Source organism: Lissotriton vulgaris, chromosome 11 (genome assembly GCF_964263255.1).
Source record: "Lissotriton vulgaris chromosome 11, aLisVul1.2, whole genome shotgun sequence".
Lineage (NCBI taxonomy): Eukaryota > Metazoa > Chordata > Amphibia > Caudata > Salamandridae > Lissotriton > Lissotriton vulgaris.
The window spans coordinates 937,980,905-938,000,274 of record NC_141699.1 but is presented as its reverse complement, the minus strand read 5'-3'; positions in this window follow the sequence as shown (position 1 = coordinate 938,000,274).

The following is a 19,370-nucleotide window of genomic DNA, read 5'->3' as shown; positions in this document are numbered from 1 at the left end:
TCTTCCTCCTCTTGTTGACCACCAATGAAATCTTGTGGTGGTCCTCTTGGTTGTCGTGGTGGTGGTGGTGGTGCAGATGCACCAGCTGCTGCGGCTACTGAAGCCATTATAAAGATCAAAATGGTACAGAGAGGTACAAGCAGGTCTTCCTCAGTCAAAGGACAAAGTCAGAAGAAGGAAAAAAGGTGGGGTCTTTCATCAGAAGGAAAAAAAAAATGTTTTGAACCAATGAAAAGTGTTATTTTCAGGTCACATGACCAGTGGCTTCATTATTATGAAACCAAAACTGTTATGAACCAATGAAAAGTGTTATTATCAGGTCACATCACCCGACGCGCTTACGCTACGCGCCCCGGGGCGCGCCCTGGGGCACGCTCTGTGTCGCGTAGCGTAAGCGGTCGGAAGTTTACGATGCGCGATCGTATTCGCACGAGTGCTTCCGGGTGCGCTTACGCCGTGCGTTTCACGCAGACGTGGCTACGCAATACGTCACGATCATGTTTTTGTTCACGATAATGGCGCTAACGGGACGCTACCCGGTGCGTGCCCCGGGGCGCTTCATATAATTACGCTTTCCGGTGCGCTCCCCGGGGCGCGCACCGGGAGCGCACCAAGGCAAAACATTTTTTTTTAAAATATATATATAAAAAAAATTGGAAAAAGTTGTAGGGACTGGTAGCCCGATGTGCCTTAGCTATGTCTCAAGATATATGCTCAAGTGGTTTTAATGAAAGTTAACTTTGAAAAAATATATATTGGGCTACATTGGGTTATATATATGTTAGAGCCCAATGTAGCCCAATCTAGCCAAATGTAGCCCAAAGATGGCCACCAGAGACAAAAAAAAACAAATGTAGCCAAAATATTAGCCAGATGTAGCCCAAATATAGCCCAATAACAGAATGTCCCAGAGTGTTCTAAAGAACAACTAGTGCGCTAAAAGTCTTACTTATAAACTGAGATTTATAGTTAGGAATTAGCATTAAAAAAACCTTTGAAATTCACTGAAAAACCATAGGTTTCACACCAGTTATAGTTAGGAATTTGCATTTAAAAAACCTAATAAATTCACTGAAAAAAACATAGGTTTCACACCAGTTATAGTTAGCTGGAAATGTTACTGACATAAAACCAATGAAATTCCCACGTTATAGTTAGTTGGACTCATTATAACTTGTGCATGCAATGCACTGCTGATGACGTCACATATTACATCACTCATGACATGGTCAGTGACATCACTCATGACATCACTGATGACACCATCCTTGTGACATAGTGACAGACCTCCTTTCACTGTAATGTAACACTTGAAACACATATTCAAAAATAGAAACTACATTTTTATAAAAAATTGAGAAACCGATATCAGTTACAACAACCAATTCAGTAATTCCACTATCTATATACACATCCACTCATTCACCAACAGTTCTATATAGTCACTCATACATATACTCACTCATCATATGAAGTGATACACCTATACATCCTGTTACACACCAACAGTCATCCAAAAGTTACTTACACACATACTCACACATGCAAATAAACTATTGAACATCCATTTATTTGCATATAGAGCAATACACACACTATCACCTTACTTCTATTGAAAATTACACATATTTATTCTCTTAAACAATCACTTTTCGAAGCACATACTTATTTAAACAGGAACTCTTACAATCTCTTACTCTCTCATATACTCACTTATATGCATCAATATTCACATATTCTAGATTAAAACATAAGTAGTTACTGTTTAAAACACTAGTGAGACAGTCATTTACTCAATAACATACACATATACACACTATTCAACCATACAGTCCTGCACATATATAGTCTTCAAAATACATACAAAAAAAGAGTCAGTCACTCATGCTTCAATGTTCTAAGTAATTCCAACACTAAACAATACAAACACTCATACTGATACTAATAAAACATCTAATAACCCATGTACATACACATGTACCTACTCACCAACCCATGCAGCTACTTATACACAAAGTGAAACATTAATACATATATTAAAAAAATTAAACATTACTCACTAATATTTATTTTTCAGAAAGACACACATTCACTGGATGGTGTCATCAGTGATGTCATGAGTGATGTCACTGACCATGTCATGAGTGATGTAATATGTGACGTCATCAGCAGTGCATTGCACGTGCAAGTTATAGTGAGTCCAACTAACTATAACGTGGGAATTTCATTGGTTTTATGTCAGTAAAATTTCCAGCTAACTATAACTGGTGTGAAACCTATGGTTTTTTCAGTGAATTTATTAGGTTTTTTAAATGCAAATTCCTAACTATAACTGGTGTGAAACCTATGGTTTTTTCAGTTTCCTCGCCGAAACGCGTTGGGTTTGGTTCCATTGCTTATCACGATGCTGCACTTTGAATAAATATGGATTTTGGAAAAGCGCACTTTGTTGAAAACTTCTGATTCTTGGATTATCGAGGGGAGTGCATCTAACGTAGCGCTGCTACGCGTTGTGGACCTGCGCATATATATATATATATATATATATATATATATATATATATATATATATATATATATATATATATATATTTAAATCAATATTTTGAACAACTTTTTAACATCGAAATTGTTTTCCGATATTTTTATACTTACCTGTTTAAGTATAGGGAGCTGGTATTTTTGCATTCCATATTTTGTCAGTGAAACTTGATGCTGACATCTTTCACATGACTTGGGACTGTGAAATAGTAATTTCACAGTCCCAAGTAATTTCACAGTAAAAGAAATTTTGGAACAATGTCTTGGAGTCAACAGGGGCAGCGGTAGGACGCACATGTGACCACACAATTAAGACTGCCTATTGGGTCTTTTCTCTTGGCTGCCCAAAAGGAAAGTGGGTACACGGTTTGTGGATCTAGCCTGAGTTCTGGCCAAGAGGAGAATAGCCGTGACCTGGTAACTGGCAACAGGTTCCACAGTAGAGGACTGGAATTGTGATATGACACACTGGGCGGGAGCGGAGGGGAGAGCTCTGGCCAGGGAGGACGCTCAGGGTATTTGGAGGCACCCCTTGGCAGACCTCGGAATGAGGTGCTGGAGTTTTGGGAACATCCTGAAAGATACTAATCTTAGTTTAGTGTAGATGAACCAGGCTCAGGATCAGAGAGTGAACATGAACAATCAGCCTGAGTGGTTAGGTAACTGGACTCCCTAAGGTCCTTTCCCCCCACGTGTCACAACACTTGCCCCCCGAACTGATCACACGTGAGAGTAATAGGCTCCTGTACTACACAGTAGGCCACTATACACAGCCAAAGAGCAGAGGACCCACCTGCCTCCTGGACTGTCTCCGGGCCTCCCCCTACCCCCTTTTTCTTTTTCTCTCCCCCTCACAAAAAATCCAAGATAGGATGCATGCACTAATAGATAGCAAACTGAACTCTGCACCGCTGTACACACTGGTGCACCACACCTCACCTCACCGAAAATATCCAGAAGGTCCTACCATTACGATAGCACTCCCACCTAAAACGATAAAACTTGAAAAGGGGTAGTAATTGGTGAAATATATACTGTACACATTTGGTGTAATGCACAGTGCAACATTAATATAAATTGTACTAAATGTAAAGTTACAAGCTGTCATATGTGAAGTGGATTCACCTAAATGTTAATAAAGATATGTTTGAAAAAAATAACTTTTTCCATGTTGAAATGGAGAAAGAAGACTGTCAATCCTGTTCCAAAGAGTCTTCAATTTTAGACTTAATCCTATCTGAGTCAGAAGAATAAAGTTGTTTATACAGAAAGGAGGCTTTGAAATCATAAGATGTAACAGGATCGTCCAAAGATTGAGAAGGAATAGAGGAAGATACTATGACATTTTGTTTGATGGCGCCTAAAAAATGGGCATATTTGGGCCGATATGAATAGGGGATGTAGGCGGGAACATGTAATTCCTCAGAAGGAATACATTGATTATTGGAGATGATCTGGGAAATTGAAGTAATACCATTGGCCAGCCAGAGAGACCACTTAAGAACTTTGCTATCTATAGTAATACAAAGATTGTACCTATTGGGAGCAGAGGGTGTATAGACTTGAAAAATAAACTTTTTAGCAATAAAACAAGAATGATGTAATAGAGGAGAAGCCATAGATTTTGGCTTTTGAGCAATAAGGGAAAACTGAAGGAATGAAAAGGAGGAGTTGAAAGAAAGCTCAAGAGATAACCAAAGTGAGGGAGAAGGAAGGGTTGATGTTCCTAAAGATGACTATCTTTGTTTCAGAGTTAAAGCAGAATGATACTGTGTAAAATTAGGATATTTGACACCACCAAGTCTTTTTGGCTTCTTTAGTTTGGACCGGGAAATCCGTGCTGGTAGGTTATTCAGTAGGAACGTAGATAACATGCTGTCACTGGATCTGAAAAAATGTTTGAGGCAAACGGAGTGGAAGCGTTTGTAGAAGGAAATTAATAATGGGCAAGAACATCGTTTTAATTGTGTCCAATATGCCCCACCATGAAAGATATGAGAGGGACCAGTGAGTAGATAGGGTAAAGGTCCTATGTTTTAAAATATCAATGTTAGCCTTAATAGTTCCCTTCATGGAGGGGAAATACATTTCACCTAAACATTTAATCTTAGATGAGTTCCACAAAAAACCTCTATCTGTGAACATATCCTTAAGACAAAATGTATTGAGAGACATAACCTCGGATTTATCTTTATTCAATCAGTAACCAGAAATCAAAGAGCATTGACATAAAAACCTAAAGGATTCTGGGATGGAGGCGTTGGTATTAGAAACGTATAATACAATATTGTCCCCATAAGCAGTGAACTTGATACTTAATTTTAATTGTCTGTGAAAAAAACCGGTAAGAGTCTTGGATCTTCGTAGAGTTTCAAAAAATACTTCCAAAGCAAGAATGAAAAAACAAAGGGCAACCATGCCTGGTACCTCTTGTGAGGGGGAAATATTGATACAGTAGTCCATTAGCAAATACTGAAGTGGAGGGAGAGGTATAAAGAATTTTTACATACTGCTGAATCTAGGGCCATTTGAGGGTGTTGAACATGAATTCTCAGTTTACATGGTCAAAAGCTTTTTCGGCATCCAATGTAACTACCGCAATAGGTATTTTACTTTTATATGCACCATGAATAATGTTTAAGAAGGTGCAGAAGTTATCAGAAATATTGCAACCTTTGACAAAACCAGACTGTTCAAAGCCTACTAAGGGAGGAATTAATTCATTAGCGTGGAGCACCAACATCGTTGACATTTTTTTACAGTCAGTATTGATAAGACATATTGGTCTATAGGTTTTGCACTCAGTTGGGTGCTAGTCTTTCTTGGGAAATTAACAGATCATAGTCTCAAAACATAAGCCCATCGTGGAATCCGAACTCAGAAGGTGTTGTATTAATAATAAGATCTTGGGCACCAGGAGGTTTGCAAATTTATGCCCACATGCATCAAGCATTTTTGGAATCGCAAACGGTGCGATTCCTTAAAATCGGCTGTTTGCGATTCCAAAAATGCTTTTTGGGATGCATCATTGTTTTTTGTGTAAAATCGCTAATTTTGCGATTTTGGAAAATGCGATTGCATTTAAGGAATCGCAATTTTGCGATTCCTTAAATGCAATGCATCATTTTAAAAAAATTGCGATCTTGAAGATTGCAAGTGCAAATTACCACGAGGAGGTACCTCGTGGTAATTTGCGAAAAATGTTTAAAATGCTCAAATTTGCATTTTAAACACTTTCATGTTACAGACACACATGTCCTTAGGACATGTGTGTGTGAAACATCCATGTAAAAAAACATTTCAGGGGTGCAAGGGGGGGTCCTTTGGACCCCCCCTGCACCCATGAAATGCATCAACATTTTGCGAATTCCAATTTGCGAATTCGCAATTCCCATTGATTCCTATGGGCCTTTTGGCCCATAGGAATCAATGGGAATTGCGAAATCGCACATTTGAATTCGCATAATATTTGCGAATCGGTAAAAATTGTGATTTTTACCGAATCGCAAATATTATCCACTTTCAATGATGCATCCCGTTTTGCAATTCCATATTTGCGATTCGGTAAAAATCGCAAATTTGGAATCGCAAAACGGGAGTTTGATGCATGTGGGGGTTAGAGTAGAAGCCAACCATGAAGCCGTCCAGACCTGGAGCCTTATCCATTGTGAGTTTAGAAATGGCTGAAAAGATCTCTTTGCAAGAGATATCTGCCCCCAGCAGGGAAAAGTCAAACTGTGGGGCTTGCAACTTGGGAGTTCTACTAAAGAAAGAGCCTATTGGGCCTTGATTGAAAGTTTAGCTTCAGAGTATAATTGAGAATAGAATTCAGCATAGAGAGTCATAATCTCCTGGCCTTTGAATAACTGATTACCAGAAGCATCCTGGATGACTGTATGTGTTACTATTGTTTATTAACTTTTAGATAATTAGATAATAATTTGCCAGCCATATTGAAACTGCCAAAGTATTTGGCACTGATCTTTAAAAGAACACCACTAGCATTGTTAATGGATGATCTATTAAATTGAAATTTGGCCTATATGAGCCAATACAGGATATATTTATTGGATGAAGAGTAATAGTCATGTTCTAGACTCCAAATATGCTGTAAGAGAGATGAAGATTCTTTGGCAGCAGCCTTTTTTATGGAGTACATAGTTGATGATATAGCCACATGCAGTTGCATTGTAGGAGGCCTAGAATTGGTGAGACTGGATTTCAGGACTCATACTATTTGTAAAACACAAGTACATTTTTTGAATCCTGTGACAAACTGCAGATCCTGCAGCAACCAGTTACTAAAACACCATCTACATGAATGGGTAAGGGAATGAGTAGGTTCCAGATCTATTACCCCTGAGGCATGATCAGAAATAGGCATGGTGCCTAATTCAGCGGGTATACATTTTTGTGAAAGGTTTTTATCTAAAAATACATAATCAATTCTAGAGGAGGGGTGATGGATGGGGGAAAAAAGAATGTTCTAAAAGGTCTGTATTAACAATATTCCAGGCTTCAACTAAGCCTCTTTGGGAAACTGCTCTATGGAACACTTTCTGCATTTTATTAGGAATGTATTTGTAAGCAGATTTTCTATCTAAAAATGTTTTAAGCAAATATATCCAGTCTCCTCCCAGAAGAAGATTGTCATACAAGACCGACATTACTTTAACTGAAAGTGTATCCCAGAACTGAGCATCAACCACAATGGGACCATATATATTAAGAAAGGAATATGGGCACCCATTAAGCAAAACAGCCAGGTGAACCCAAGAACCATCAACATCAGTTTCTTGTTATAAAACACTAACAGATAAACTTTTGTGGAATGACATAATCACACGCTCCCTGGCTCCTGGCTCCTGGTATCGTAGCGCTATCACGCTCCCTCTGCTAATTGCTGCTGTCAGCTGATTTGCGCATTGCTTGCTTTGCAGGAATTGCCGTTTGTAATATTGTCTGTGCTTGTCTGCTAGATCGTAGCGCTGCATTAATTTTACATTGCTCCCAGCCATTTTGTTGTTGTTGTGCCTCGTAGACCGTCCCTCCGCCCCGCTCCCGTCTCCCAGCTGCTCCTCCCTCCCACAGATAGTTGTAGTTCGGGCCGTCCTCGCTTGCGCTGTGACCCTCCTGACTCGCTCAGAGGCGGTCGCTCAACACGCTCCCTGGCTCCTGGCATCGTAGCGCTATCACGCTCCCTATGCTAATTGCTGCTGTCAGCTGATTTGCGCATCGCTCGCTTTGCAGGAATTGCAGTTTGTAATGTTGTCTGTGCGTGTCTGCTAGATCGTAGCGCTGCATTAATTTTACATTGCTCCCAGCCATTTTGTTGTTGTTGTGCCTCGTAGCCCGTCCCTCCACCCCTCTCCCGCCTCCCAGCTGCTCCTCCCTCCCACAGATAGTTGTAGTTCGTGCCGTCCTCGCTTGCTCTGTGACCCTCCTGACACGCTCCGAGGCGGTCGCTCCCCACGCTCCCTGGCTCCTGGCTCCTGGCTCCTGGTATCGTAGCGCTATCACGCTCCCTCTGCTAATTACTGCTGTCAGCTGATTTGCGCATCGCTCGCTTGAAAGGAATTGCCGTTTGTAATATTGTCTGTGCTTGTCTGCTAGATCATAGCGCTGCATTAATTTTACATTGCTCCCAGCCATTTTGTTGTTGTTGTGCCTTGTAGCCCGTCCCTCCGCCCCGCTCCCGCCTCGCAGCTGCTCCTCCCTCCCACAGATAGTTGTAGTTCGTGCCGTCCTCGCTTGCGCTGTGACCCTCCTGACTCGCTCAGAGGCGTTCGCTCCCCACACTCCCTGCTCCTGGCTCCTGGTATCGTAGCGCTATCACGCTCCCTCTGCTAATAGCAGCTGTCAGCTGATTTGCGCATCGCTCGCTTTGCAGGAATTGCCGTTTGTAATATTGTCTGTGCTTGTCTGCTAGATCGTAGCTCTGCATTAATTTTACATTGCTCCCAGCCATTTTGTTGTTGTTGTGCCTTGTAGCCCGTCCCTCCGCCCCGCTCCCGCCTCCCAGCTGCTCCTCCCTCGCCCCACCCCCTCCACTATCCACTTATGACATATGCTTTTGCGCACAGCGGACGTGCCCTATGCGCGCCGAAGGTGCGCCAAAGGTAAGCCTGTCTACTCCCGTCCGCGCCTGGACTGCGCCCATCGCCAGACCCCCTGGTCCCCGCAAAATCCTCTCCACCCGCATAACGTACAACTCCGCTACCCTCTCAGCACTCAACCCCGGCCATCTCCCAGACTGCTACCAAGCCGCCCCAAGACACACCCATGGACCCTTCACCTGCCACTCCTGCAAATTCGGCTGCATCAGGACCCACACCAAATCCACAGACTCCAAACAGAGCTCCGATGTTAACCACCTGAAGTGCATCCTACTCAACACCCGCTTGATCCACAAACACGCCATTGACCTTTGGAACCTACTCGACACCACATCGCCGGACGTCGCCTTCCTTACAGAAACCTGGATGAACGCCTCATCAGCGCCCGACATCGCCATAGCCATCCCGGACGGCTATAAGATCATCCGAAAGGACCGCACCAACCAAACAGGAGGAGGCATCGCCATCGTCCATAAGAACACCATCCGCATCACGACCAGTTCCGACGATAACCTCGCTACCGCCGAACACCTTCACTTCCAGATCCACACCGACCCCAAGACCACACTCAGAGGCACCCTCATCTACAGGCCACCAGGACCCCGCACACAATTCAGCGAAGACATCGCTGACTTCATCAGCCCACACGCCCTCCCCTCCGAGGACTACATTCTACTGGGAGACCTCAACTTCCACCTGGAAAAGAAAAACAACAGCAACACCACCACCCTTCTGGCCAACCTGGCCAACCTCGGACTCGAACAACTTGTTGACACCCCCACTCACTATGCCGGGCACACGCTCGACCCAATATTCACATCCAGCAAGCACATCTCCTTCAATCACACCACAGCTCTCCATTGGACGGACCACAGCTGCGTTCACTTCAACTACAAAAAGACCACGACCCACAACCTCCCACAACCAATTCCCCGAAGAAACTGGAACAAAATTACCACCAATCAACTCCTCTCATCGCTTCACCAAAACCTTCCTGCCAAATCATCGGACCCAAACCAAGCAGCCACCAACCTCACACAATGGATCACCCACAGCGCCGATGAACTAGCACCCTTGAAAAACCATAAAATCAAGCAAGGTAGCAAAAAAGCCCCCTGGTTCAATGATGACCTTAAGAAATCCAAGAAGTTCTGTCGCACCCTCGAGAAAGCCTGGAGAAAAAACCCTACCACTGACAACCTGGCCACCTTCAAGAACGCCACCTGCAAACACCACCAACTGATCCAATCCACCAAGAAATCAGCATTCAAGGATCGACTTGACAACAACGCCCACAACAGCAAGGAACTATTCAACATCGTCAAAGAATTCACCAACCCCACCGCCGGCACCAATGACATCACTCCCTCCCAAGACCTCTGCGACTCCCTAGCCTCATTCTTCCACAACAAAATCGCCGACATACATAACAGCTTTGAAAACCAGTCCGGAGACCAGTCCTCTCCAACCACCTCCGAACCAAAATCCCCCTCTAACAACGTTTGCGCCTGGAACCCAATCACCACTGAAGACACCATCCGCCTGATGAACTCCATCCACTCAGGATCGCCAACCGACCCATGTCCCCACCACATTTTCAACAAAGCAGACTCCATTATCGCACCCCATCTCCGAGACGTCCTCAACTGCTCCCTCAACTCCGCTACCTTCGCGGAAAGCTGGAAACATGCCGAACTCAGCGCCCTTCTGAAGAAACCCACAGCAGATCCCACTGAACTTAAGAACTACCGCCCCATCTCGCTCCTCCCATTCCCTGCCAAAGTCATTGAGAAAGCCGTCAACAGTCAGCTCGCCGCCTTCCTCGAATCCAACAAATCCCTGGACCCCTCACAGTCTGGCTTCCGAGCCAAACACAGCACCGAAACCACCCTCATCGCAGCAACAGACGACATTCGAACACTACTGGACAACAGAGAAACAGTTGCCCTCATCCTACTTGACCTCTCCGCAGCCTTCGACACAGTTTGTCATAGCACCCTCATACAACGCCTCAGCAACGTCGGAATTCAAGGAAAAGCATTGGACTGGATCATCTCGTTCCTCGCCGGAAGAACCCAGAGAGTCCGCCTCCCCCCTTTTAGATCAGAGGCCACCGAAGTCATCTGCGGCGTACCACAAGGATCATCACTCATTCCCACCCTCTTGAACGTATACATGAGTCCCCTCGCATCCATTGCGCGCCAACACAACCTCAACATCATCTCCTACGCAGACGACACCCAGCTGATCCTCTCCCTCACCAAAGACCCAAACACCGCCAAAACCAACTTACACGAAGGAATGAAAGAAGTCACCGAGTGGATGAAGAACAGTCGTTTAAAACTGAACTCGGACAAAACGGAGGTCCTCATCTTAGGTTCATCCCCCTCTGCCTGGGACGACTCATGGTGGCCACTGGCCCTGGGTACCGCACCCATACCTATGGACCACGCACGTAACCTGGGCTTCATCCTGGACTCCTCCCTCTCGATGACCAGACAAGCCAACGCCGTCTCATCATCATGCTTCAACATCCTACGCATGCTCAAAAAAATCTTCCGTTGGATCCCCACCGAAACAAGAAAGACAGTCACCCACGCACTGGTCACAAGCCGACTAGATTACGGAAACACCCTCTACGCCGGAACCACAGCCAAACTACAGAAAAAACTCCATCGCATCCAAAACGCCCCAGCCAGACTCATACTAGACATCCCCCGCCAAGCTAACATTTCCGGTCACCTGAAAGACCTCCACTGGCTCCCCGTCGACAAGAGAATAACGTTCCGTCTCCTCACCCATGCACACAAAGCACTCTACGACCTAGGACCCGAATGCCTCAACACACGCCTGTCCTTTTACACCCCCACCCGCCAACTACGATCGTCCAACCAAGCCCTCGCTGCAATTCCGCGCATCCGTAGATCCACCATGGGGGGAAGATCAATCTCCTACTTAGCGGCCAAAACCTGGAATTCTCTCCCCACCCACCTCCGCCTTACACAGACCCACCTCTCCTTCAAAAAACAACTAAAAACTTGGATATTCGATAAGTAAAGTACCCCCCTCCCTCAAGCGCCTTGAGACCCTCTGGGTGAATTGTGCGCTATACAAATTTTGGAATTTGAACTTGAACCAACCCAACACTTTACAATCAAATTCATGTATTTTTCATAAATATGAGTTTCTTGTAACAAGTACAGGGTGAGGATTGTCTACAAGGGATTTTGTTTGTACACTAGTTCAATTTATTCGTTAGCATAGGTCATTGAGTTCGTTATCAGCAATCTAACTCAAATGTATCCATAGGATAACAGTGATATGTATTGATATTAATCACAAAGAAAAGAGAAGAAGCACATGGGAAATCCTATTTGTATGAATATATATTGTATTTTATATATCAGAAATCAATTCAAGGGCATACATCAAGTTGTTAATCATAGGAAAAAGCCATGAGCAGTTGTATAAAACAAATCAACAGATCAGTTCATAACAAAACATCAGCTCCTAAAATTAAAAAGAGTAACTGAGACCAATAATGAATAGAAGTTACTCTTAGGAACACAAATTGCTTGGGAGATGATGAAGAAGTTGACCTTTCGGTCTTTGTTGCAGTTGTCTATAAGACCATTATCAGGACAGTTGTATATTGCAGTGGAAACACCCTGTGTAGATACAATATAGTAATATTAACAGTGTGTTATTCTTTATCGACTACACATGATTTGTTTTATACAACTCTAAAGCTCGCCAGCTAATTATCCAGGCTACCATCTTATCACGCCTGGATTACGCTAACGTCCTCCTTCTGGGAGCAAACAAAGCGGAAACAGCTAGGTTCCAACGTATCCAGAATGCGGCGGCCAGAACGTTGGTTGGCCTACCACGTAGATGCTCTGCTAGAGCCACCATCCATAAGCTCCACTGGCTGCCCGTGGAACACCGAGTCAAATTTAAGGCTCTTACCACAATCTTTAAGATCGTTAAACAAGGAAATCCCCCTCTGTTGCGGAATCTGGCCCGACCGTATGTCCCAGGTCGTGCACTCCGTTCTTCCAATCAACTCCTTCTGACCGTCCCCAGGATTAGGCTTTGCCGAACTGGAGGCCGCTCCTTTAGCGTCCTTGGTCCCAAACTATGGAACGATCTCCCCCTCAGCATTCGTTCCTTAGATTGCCTCTCAGCCTTCTGTAAAGCTATCAAGACCTACCTCTTCCCTGCTCCTTAAGCCCCCCTCCCCCCTCCCCTCCTTCTTTTTCTGTCTTCTGGTGCGTGCTTGTCTCATAGCGCCGGGATGCCCCATTGCTGGGGTAGCTGCTGCGCTTCACCAAACCTAGAAATAGAAAAAATAGAAATGTCCCAACCATGGCTCCCTCCAGAACACCACAAGCAAGGAGATTGTTATGCTGTTTTGATTTTCTAAATCTTCTGTTTATCTTTTAAGAATATCAGTCTCCTTGGCCATAGCGCCTAATTTGGAAGTTACATCTCGAGTCTCTGACATATTAAGTTTTATGTCTGAAACCCTGGACTCATGGGAAGACCATTAATTTTCTAGCCACTGAAGAGTAGTAGTGGTTTCCAACATGAAGGGTTTCAACATTTAAAGCTTGTCCATTATATCTTCCATTGTAACTGGGAGGGAGGATTTCCTGGGGGAGGCGGTGTCTGTCTTACGTCTTTTGCCTCCACCTCCTTGATTCTCCATGTGTGATCCTCAGGCAACATTGTCGGTAGAACCATTCCTAAGAGAAGGGACACCTCTCTCTGCCATATTGAAGGTAGAATAAATAAAATGGTAAGAGCGTAAGAAATTGTGCTATTTAAAATAGAAAAAATCTGTGCCAATGTCTGCAAAATTTTGTTTGAGGAAACAAAACTGCCTAAAATAAAGCAGTATCAGTGCAGAAGGAAAAACCGAATCACTTTAAGCGATGAAAATTAGCCTAGAGTATTGCCGGGATGACAAAATGATGGTGACATGTAAAAACAATTCTCAAAAAGATAAAGTGTTTGGATTGGAGATAGAAGGATTAAGTTATGGATTTTAGGGTGGAAACAGAATGTCATAGAGTGAGCAAGCGATGCCCTAATTTTCTTGTCAGCAGTGAATAAAGACAAAAAACGTCAATCGCAGCTTGCCTCACGTAGAGGAGAACAAGCAAGAAGAATGTCAGTGGAAGCCTCAAGAGTTCAAATTAACACACTGACAGACTTCCCAGACATAGCGCTACATGCTTCTGTCCGGTATAGTGGCCAAATAAATCCCCGGTCAATGTTATCGGCAAAAGACCAGACCGTGGAATGGGAGATCTAATCAATGGCGTTCATCCCTGAATGTAACATTTTTCATTAATCACTACATCATATATGTTCTTTTCTAGCCGTATAAAATGAAAAATTAGATATACACCAAGAAAAGTTTAGAACTTTTTGAGGAGTCCAATATTGTCTTCATCTGTTCTTGAATGTTCTGAGCTCCACCAGCAGTTTTGAGAAGGTTTTAAAAACGGTTACACATGTGCTCAAAGTAGCATGCCCACAAATAGAGGATAATAATAATTGCCTCAGGAAGAATTACAAGTGTTGGTAGAATAAAATGGATGCTGAGTTGCCTAAGGTCGGACCCCTGCCATTAATCATATGCATTATATCTGTTTTGGTGTAGAACAGGAATACCTAGGATTATTGACTTGCCACAATATTTTGTTCAAAATATCGAGGACCAAAAAATGATCAGGTAAATACCTAGCCATTTATATGTACCATGACAATATATATCGCCAAAGTATGTAGATGTGAAGTTAAGAATAGTAAATCTATACTTACCTATATGCACTTACTTTGTTCCTATTTTGTTTTTGATCCCAATATTGTGGCCTCTCGAAATGCCACCCACAAAACGCAGGATTACAATCATCTTTTGTAGCTTCTTGCAAACTTGTTATTTACTTTTGTGTCCCATGTCAAATATATGCTTTTCCTGTTTTGTTATGCATGTGTTTCATCTGGAGGAAACAGAATCTGGAAGAATGATTTCACTTGATATTTTCATTTAGTCTAAAACCTATAGCTATAAATGGCAAAATACTGAATCAGAACCATGACTTGATGGTAAAAACGTCAAAAGCATTTCTGTCCCAGAAGTGAACTTGAAGGAAATATCCTAACTTAGGGCCTGATTTCAACTTGACTTTGGTGGTCACACTGCCAGCCCACAGCGGTGGCAGTCGGGAGAAAACCTCCTAGCCGGCGGCATCCAGACTGCCTCATTATGAAATTCCCGCGCGGCTGGCAGAGTGTTGGCGGCGCAGTCATGGTGGTGGCATGCTGCAGTCCTAGGAAAGACCCTGCAGCCAATCCCGTCCATACTGCTGTGCCTCCAGTCGGTTGGGTGTACGTTTTCCTTGCACCATGTTGTGCAAGGAAAACACTGCGTCCACCGACATGATGACATTGGAGGGCACCCGCTTAGCACCAGCAGGAAACAACCTTTAAAACACAGTCATCACATCACACTACGTTTACAACGCAGTCATGACATCGCAACATCCTTTACAACGCATGTCACTACAACGCAGCCATTACATTGCATGTCACTACAACGCATGACACTGCAATGCATGTCACTACAATGCAGGCATTACATCACATGTCATTACAGCGCATACCATTACAACGCATAGTACCCCTACACTAGCCAACACTTACCCTACTGTTGCACACCCTGGAGTTAGAATAGTAATTTTTACCCCTACAATATCCAACACTTACCCTACTGTTGCACCCCCTGGAGTTAGAATAGTAATTTTTACCCCTATACTATCCAACACATACCTTAAATAAAATGTAATGGTATTTGTTGTAATGGTGTGCGTTATAAAGGTATAATGGATGCCATGGAATGCGTTGTAAATGTAGTTTTAAACAATTTGTTGTAATGGCATGCAATGTAAATGAATGCGTTGTAAAGGATGTTACGATGTAAAAACTGTTTTGTAGAAGCATGCCTTGTAAATGTATGCATTGTAACATCTTACATTCACACCAGCCACATCACATAAGATTATTTTCGCCATAGAGTCATGTGTTATTGGCCCACTACCTGCCTTTCCGCCGACCTTTTCATGGCGATGTCCTAGCCATAAAAAGGTTGACGGAAAGGCAGTTCATAATGAGGACAGCGGTGCAGGACCCAGGACCCACCGCGGGAGCAGGAATGCTGGCAGAGGTGGCAGTCTGGAGGCGGTCTCCCTTCCCATGTCGTATTCCAGATGTCAGTCCACCAGGTATGCGGGCGGTCAAATAGGGACAGCAGTGTCCGGACCGTCAAGTTCATAATCAGGCCCTAAATCCGAGCATCCATTGTGCATGACTGCACTCAGAGCATGCTAACCCCAGGAGTGCGTCTGTAAATGTGCCTTTAAGAAAATGACAGTGGTCTTGGCACTGAAAGAGGGGGCCAAGTTGTATTTTGCCTTGTAAGAAAATTACTTGTTGAAATGCTTTTTTCATTTTTCTTTGTCTAGCCTGGATGAGATTAAGGCTAAGTTCTTTCATTTTCCAGCTTTTTACAGTCTGGGAGTTTTTTCTTTTTTCATATATCAGACTGAGACATACTGAAGGTGCTGGATGGGAGGACGGTGAAGTCATTCCATCTCCCCCTACAAGTCACTAACTGGTTAGTGTTTCCTTGAGGACTGATCAGAACAGAACTTCTGGTAGCTGGTGGCATAGCAAGGCTGCCCAGGGCCTCATGCTAGAAGGGGTAATGGGGCTCTAACTACTGTTGTATGATAAAATACAGCAATACTTGAGGTGCAATGGGCTCCTAAGACTTCTGGTAGCTGGTGCCCATGCACCTGATGCACTTGAGACAGCTAAGCCCATGCCAGTAGTTGTTTTCCTGTGAGTGAGACATTTCATTTTACGTTCACCAATCCTTGAAGTAATGTATGGATTTCTCATCCCCAGGTCAACTGTTTTCAGTTCTTGGTGTTCCCTTTGGAGTTACAGGAATAAGGGCTTGCAGACGTAACGAGGCATTACGTGGCATATCTTGGGGTGTGTGAAGCTTTTATCATGCAAACGTAGTCTCACAGTGTATGTGATTATTGGGTACATTGTTTCAGGAGTTTTGCACTATTCCAACACCTACACACTCATGCATTTTTCACTCCCAAGTAATAGTTTGCACAGAGTGGTTGACTTGTTTCAATCCTGATTTCATTTCAGGTCATCATCAGGACCGGATTACTACCAATTCTGTTGGTGCTGTGGTAGAACCTGATCAACTCCAAAATAGTGAAGGGACGGTACGTAATGGAGCGCACCTGCAATGCAGTAACCACAGCAAGGTAATCTCAGGGAGTTCTAGTAGGTTTAGGTAAGTGATGTCATTGTAGACATTCCATCAAAAACAGCCCCTCTGTGGATGAATCCAAAATATTAGCTCCAATACACGGAAACCGTTTTTTCAAGTGAGCTCTGGACCAGGAGACGAACAATCAGTGAGAGGTAAGGGAGCCCAATGGGGAGAGAGATCACAAGAATTGGTCCAACAGTTGAGGGCTCTGTCAATGTGATCCAGGGTGAGTCTGGGTCAAGTGAGCCCTTCTGTAAAGGTAAATGCTTGGCAGAGAGTGTTCTGATGTCAGTAGGCGTAAAATTGATTACACCAATGTAAAAATGCTGATATAACAATTACAATGTGTAGCCACCAATATAGGCTGCTTTTTCTTCTTAATAATTGTTATTGCCTCCCTGTTTCTGTTTTGTAGCAATTTATTTTGCATCCTTTCTATTTGCCTGGAAAATATTTCCTCTTGGGACATTGTTGTTTGTTACACTAGGGTCACCCAGGTCTCAACTGGGTTTACGGGTTACCTCCTCTAGCTTTTTCTGCTTGCTTATATTAGACATCAAAACAACAAGAAGCCATTGTATTTCATGCCAATTCAGTAGCCACTGGCATTGATTGTCAGGTCTGCGTTCACCCCCATAAGAGCACATCCAATTGCACATAAAATAGTGCAGATTGACAAAAGCATTAATGAGTACAGGAAGACGTACCAAAGGACTACTCCTTCACGTAGTCTTACATGCCAAAACCTACAACTCCCTATCAGTAAAAGTGGCCATGTTCATTTCAGTTTGCACTAGTTGCACATGAATATTCCTATGTTACTCTCATTTTAGATGATTTGGGTCCAATTTACAAAGGCATGTAAGAGTTCTTTAAAGAGTACTACAGAAATTCTACTTTACTGCTCCATACAGCTAGATGCATCAAACAAAAATCCGCCCGCAAAGGGGCAGATTCTCAGAATCTGCCCCTTTGCGACCGGTATTTTTGCATTTGGGATGCATCATCCCAAATGCAAAAAATGCAAATTGAAAAAATCGCTAAATTGCGATTATTTGCTTTTAAGGAATGTCAAATTGAGATTCCTTAAATGCAATGCATGAAAGTTTTAAAAATAGCGAATTCGCTAATAGGGCACGCAAATTACCATGAAGTACAACTTCATGGTAATTTGCAAAACTTTGAAAAATGGACCAAAGTGCATGTGTGTGCGCAACATATGTGCACAGATCAATTTCAGGGGTGCAACAGGGTGTCCTTTGGACACCCCTGCACCCTTGAAATCACAATCTCAATGTGCGATTCGCTAATTGCGATTCGCAAATTGAGATTGTCTTCCCATAGAGGCCCCTCGGAATGAATGGGGAGGTATTCCCTAATTGCGAGTCGCAATTTGCGAGTCGCAATTAAGGAATTCTAAGAAATCGCTATTTCTTTAGTAATTTCTTGATGCATTCCATTTTGCTATTCCTTAATAGCGAATCGGTATTTTTCGCTATTAAGGAGTCGCAAAATGGGTTGTTGATGCATCTGGGGGCTAGTGCCTTCGTGAATAAGCCTGAATGAATTCAGGAGTGGTCCCTCCCCTCAAGTGACATGTCATGTGCCCTCTTCAGCTCTTCTGTCTGTAAAAAGGGGCACACATTTTTAGAGGGACATGCAGGGTGGGAGCAGTGAGATCAACTGATCAAAGTTCTTGGTCTCATATGCTGGAAGAGCACAGTAAGTGTGTATGCTCTTAATAAAAAGTTGTAACCTATTAAGGAATGTGAGGTCTGAACGCAGATGATTTGAATCCATTTCTTCTTCCAAAAATATTAAGCCTCTTTCACAAAAATATTACTGTCACTCAAAGAGGCACAAGAAGTCGGTTTAAGTTGACTATTTACGTCTACCAATTTACATTCTTTCCAATTTCTGAAATTAAATAAAGCCTTGAAGGTAAAGCGCCGAAGCGCGTAAGAAGATAAAAGACATTTCGGGAAATTCGTGTGGCCTTGTGTAGTATCTTTAACCTTGAACTTACACTGCTGTGTGGTAAGCTCTTCCTCCGGACATCGAGCAGGCAGCTGCCTCGGGATGACTTAATACAGTCTTGCTTAATTAAAATAAGCTAGAAAAGGCTCTATGGATTACTGTTTTAGCACCAATCTACATGTTCCAGCAGGAGAAAAAACCCACAGTTAAATAACTGGCTTCTGTGTCAATGTTCATAGTATAGGGTTGTGCGAAGTTGCAAAGTTTGTCGCATGCAAACTGTGCGACGTTTCATTAAAAGTGTCCCATCTTCAATAAGATTGTGATGTTTTAAAAAATCATTACGTGATCAAAAGTCCCCTTGCAAA